The sequence below is a fragment of the Helianthus annuus genome, chromosome 14 (assembly GCF_002127325.2).
Source record: "Helianthus annuus cultivar XRQ/B chromosome 14, HanXRQr2.0-SUNRISE, whole genome shotgun sequence".
Lineage (NCBI taxonomy): Eukaryota > Viridiplantae > Streptophyta > Magnoliopsida > Asterales > Asteraceae > Helianthus > Helianthus annuus.
The window spans coordinates 11,800,260-11,805,280 of record NC_035446.2 but is presented as its reverse complement, the minus strand read 5'-3'; the positions used below and the strand labels follow the sequence as shown (position 1 = coordinate 11,805,280).

The 5,021-nt window shown below is 40.5% G+C and overlaps 1 long non-coding RNA gene across 1 annotated transcript; it reads left to right on the top strand.

Moving 5' to 3' along the window:
- Positions 1-1,114: 1,114 nt before the first annotated feature.
- LOC110905270 lies at positions 1,115-2,392 on the top strand. The gene is made up of 3 exons (XR_002572996.2): positions 1,115-1,242; positions 1,782-1,835; positions 2,199-2,392. It is a non-coding gene; the product is annotated as an uncharacterized LOC110905270 (long non-coding RNA).
- The last annotated feature ends 2,629 nt before the right edge of the window (positions 2,393-5,021 follow it).

Genomic DNA, 5,021 nt, shown 5'->3' with positions numbered 1-5,021 from the left:
ACACAAGATTCACGTCTCGTTTTTGGCGAAAATTTCACGAAGATGTGGGCACAAACTTGCGACTGAGTACCGCGTACCATCCGCAGACGGATGGACAGTCGGAAAGAACTATACAAACGTTGCTAGATATGTTGAGAGCTTGTGTTATAGACCTTGGGGGTAATTGGGATAACCATTTACCGTTGGTAGAGTTCGCGTACAACAACAGTTATCAAAGTAGTATCAAAATGGCGCCATATGAAATGTTGTACGGTAGAAAGTGTCGAACACCTGTAAGTTGGGGTGAAATCGGCCAACGGGAACTCGCGCCTAAAGATGTTGTGGCAATAACGAATGAAAAGATTGATCAAGTCCGGGCCCGTTTGAAGGCGGCGCAAGACAGGCAAAAATCCTATGCAGATAAAAGAAGGCGCCCCATTGAATTTCAAGAAGGTGATCGTGTGTTTTTAAAGGTCTCGCCGTGGAAGGGCATAATACGGTTCCGCAAGCGGGGAAAATTGGGTCCCCGGTACATCGGACCGTTCAGAATAGTGTCTCGTGTTGGTAAAGTGGCATATCGGTTAGAATTACCTCCAGCTCTGGATGGAATCCATAACACGTTTCACGTGTCTCAACTAAGAAGGTGCCTCGCGGATGATACAGCGCATGTGTCACTTGATGACATTGAATTGGATGATAAAATGAATTATATTGAAAAGCCAGTAGCTATCAAGGATTCTAAAATAAAGCATTTACGAAACAAGGCCATTCGACAAGTGTTAGTGCAATGGCGGCATCGGAAAGGATCGGATCTAACTTGGGAATCTGAAGATGAAATGCGAAAGCACTACCCGTCTCTTTTTGGTACGTATTAAGGTTTCGGGGACGAAACCTCTTTTAAGGAGGGTAGATTTGTAACATCCCATAATTTATAAGATAGAATGCTCTAATAATTGAAAGTATTATATAATTAGTTATGGTAATTGTATTAGAACCTAAAGAAAGTTTATAAAACATGGAATGGGTAATAAAGGTTAATAAGCCTAACTTGAGGGATTGATAGTGTAACATTTAGAATATTATGACATAAAAATTAAAAACCCAGTATGTGTGGGTAGTGTGGGTCGCGACCAGGGGGAAGAACAAGGGGGAAACCCTAACCTCATCTACTAACATCAATTTCAGTAAGATTGTGAAGAATTCCAGCCATAAATTGAATGATTGTGCTTAATTATCTTCTAATCCAAGTGTATTAAGCATAAGGTAAGATAGAATTTCATGTTTTGATGCTTGTTGATGAACTAGGGTTTATACCAATTCGTGAATTAGTATGAAATTAGGGTGCATGTGAGTTAGAAACATCATATAGAAGGTGTATTGTGCTTGAATTAGATTTACTAAAGATTTTGGGGAAAAACCCACTTGTTCTAGTATGACAATGAGTAGGTAATTGATTAGTTGAGTAAATCTTCAAGTAAAGTTGTATGAATGTTAGAATATTGATAGTTTATATTGTGTGGAATGAATATTTGAACATGAGTAGTTGATTATGTGAAAGATGATGTGTTCTAGAGAAATTATGCATAAGATACATGTACATAAGGCTTAATAAGTAGTACGCATGTTAGGTGTTCGATTAAATGCCACAATGACAATCTAAATAGTTTTGAATAAATCATGAACGAATGGCCTTGTATGTTGAAAGTTAATGCATTGTAAATTGTTATATAAGTGGCATTGATACTTGAAAGTATGGTTATGATTGTAAGGATTATGATCTAAATAAGAACGAATACATGTAGGATCGAAAGAAGAAGGAGCTAGTTCCGGATCACAAACAAAAGCACAAGATCGAGGTAAGTTCGTTACTTACATGTTTATTTATGAGTTTAATCAATAGCCTTCTTTAAAGATTTGTTATACAAATTAATATGTTTGTTTCAAATAATAATGTGAAAGTAGGAATCCGTATCGGTCCAAGGTGGTTGGGTCGGTTCGGGTTCGAATGAGAAGGAATTTAATGGAAGTTCTATCCTTGATCCGTGCTAAACGGATTATTGGAAGCAAATGAGAAAGAGTTGTGTTAATTGACTAGAATGAAATGGCATGGTTTAAGATCAATTGGTACTTATCTTGTAAATCCGAGAATGTGTATTGTGATAGGATGAAAACGTTATGTGTACCATACTAATTTATTTTGTTTTGTTGAATGGTTGTAGGTAAAGCACCCGTATGATTGTCTTTGCGCCGCTCGGATACGAACACACCTTGATCACCCATGATGCGCTTCCGCAACTTTTGTAGTAACCTTGATAGTTTAAGGTTTTTGTCAAAGTTAGTAGTGTTGAAGTTTTATGTTTTAAATAGATGTTTGTGAATACTTAAGTAACTTAGACTCGATGTTTGAAACGGTAGCCCAAATGTTATGGTCTTTCGTATGGTTTCTTAAAGGTGTCGCTATTTGAGTATTTTGTTATATTAAAAACAGGGAAGTTGTTCAATTTGCGAACGGGTCATGCCCAAATTTTAAATTTTTAGGTGATTAAACTATGTGATGTTTTGTGATTTTCAAGTACCTAATTAGAGGGTGTTACACTTGTATACCTTCGAGAGGATCATCGAGCAGGAGGGGTTTGATTTAGGGATGGCAGAGCTGGCCGAGCTTTATGATCTTACCACGTTTGGTTCTCATCGATATTTGCTGAAACGGAAGGCCGGGGAGGATCACCCTGTTTTAAAGGTTACCAAAAATGACACAAACTGGAAGCGTCGTTTCTTCTTTGTAAGAAGGGAATGATCTGCCCAAGGAGTGGGCCACCCATGGTAGGATAGAGGATCCTGGAAGGATCACCATCAGACTTGTCTCTTATGATGAGGATCACTAATGTCTTGTTTTTGTTTATTGTGCAGCTATCTCCATTGCTCATCTCAAGTTAACCCCTGCTGCCAGAGAGAGGGTTCTTGCTTTCAAGAAGCTTGATCCTGAAATCAGAAGTTTTCAAATCACCGTCCAAGATTCTCAAGAAGTATCCTCCGCATCTGCCACTATGTCAAGTAAGTATCTTTATTAGAAAGTAAGTTATATGTGAGACTGTTTAATTAGTAAGGGAACTTATCTTGTTTTGATTGTGTAGGCGCTGGGAAACCTGCTAAGTCTGCCAAGTCTGCCTCCAAGTTCGGGATTGATGAACTTGCCAATGTCAAGTCTTCAAGAAAGAAGGCTTCTATTGCCAGTCCCTCTGCTTCGGCTCCTAAAGCACCTGTTAGAGGTAAGGGGAAGAAGAGGAAGACTTCTGAGGATCTCCAAGGATTTCCCCTGATCCGCCAACAGTTTCTCGACTATGTCAATGAGGTAAGGATCATTGCCCCTGTTGGTTATCCTCCACGAGTATGCTGCTTGTGTATTCCGCTTGTATATCCTGCTTCTTTGAGGATCACCTTTTTTCTCTTTTGCAGAAACTTGCTGAGATTGAGACCTACCTTGGCCATGTCGAGGATCAGGAGAGCCAAATCGCCGACCTCCAACAAATGGGCGTGTTAAAGGATCTCAAGATAGCCGATCTTGAGAAGGAACTCCGGGCTACAAAGGATGAGGCTGCTCAAAGGCTGATTGACATGGATGGTGAGAAACAGGAGATCATCCAGGATGCCAAGGTCTCTGCCGCAACTGCTATGTACAAGATACAACTACAAATGGCTGCGGAGGCTCAGGATCCTGCCTTTGACAAAAGCTCATGGGACGTGGAGGGTTGGAAGGCAAGATTGGCAGAGCTGGAGGACGAGGACGAGGCTGAGGAGATCCCAATGCTGGAGGGCGGTGATGCTGAGAAGGATCAGGGTGGAGAAGCTGGTGGTGATGGAGCAGCAAAGGTGTGAGCTGCTGGATTGGGCGATGATGGATATTTCGAGACTAGGCCGGAGCCCAATTTTTTGAGTTTGGTAGTGGTTTGACGTTTGAAACAATTTTATGGTTTGTAATCTTTGAACAATAGTTTTTAGGGTTAAGGATCATGGATCCTTTGGACAATAGGTAGGATTACAAAAGGTGGAGGGATCCTCTGTTTGGGGGATGAAGCCTTTGTGATCCTGCCGCCTTTAATTTCTTGCACCTGCTAAGACCGCATAGACAATGGACACCCTTTGCCAACCCATGTGGACGGGCCACGTTTTGCTGGTAGAAATGTGGGTTGGCAATTTTGACAACTTTTTGAAAGGGTTTAAGATCCTTTTGTTAATAATATAACTCTAATCTTTCTGGCTTATCTCGTGTTGTTATCCTTTATTTATCTTCTTATCTTCCAGTTTGTTTTAGAAACATATTTGTTAGAGTAACAAGAGTTGAGCAAACCATGTTTAATAAATTTAGGATATGATCCTTAGATCAAATATCCTGATACTGAAAATTTTTGAAGCAATCAATTTCAAGGATCATAGGTTTAGTTGTCAAAGTGTAAGGGTTGTTTAGTATAATCAAAATAGTCAAGGATCATACCTGAGGATCCAAGTTAGGATCCTAACCTTCGATCAAGATAACCATAAGTGAAGTTTTAACGGATAACAAGGATTAAGGATCCTTATTTGTTTAGCTTCGAGAACCTGAAAAATGGAACATAACTTGGGACTAAGCCAATGTAAAAGATAAATTAGTAGCTGGGGACATGCCCAAAGGATAACGGGGGATGATCCCAAAGGATCACTGGGGAAAAGCCCAAAGGATAACTGGGGACAAGCCCAAAGGATAACTGGGGACAAGCCCAAAGGATAACTGGGGACGAGCCCAAAGGATCGTATGTAAACTGGAGTATGGCCCTTACTGGCGACTATCCAAACTTAGTGACATGAAAATGTCAAAACCTTAGCTAACGTGAAAATGTTAGAAACCTTATGAACGGATGTATGGTACGTCTACCATTATACGTAGGATCCTGGGTATAGCCAGTACGATGAGGTTGTCAGCCCCGGAAGTGGGTACTGGTCCCAAAGACGTGAACTATATCAGGATCATCGTGCGCTGCTGGCGAAAACTGGGGATAATCCCAAGG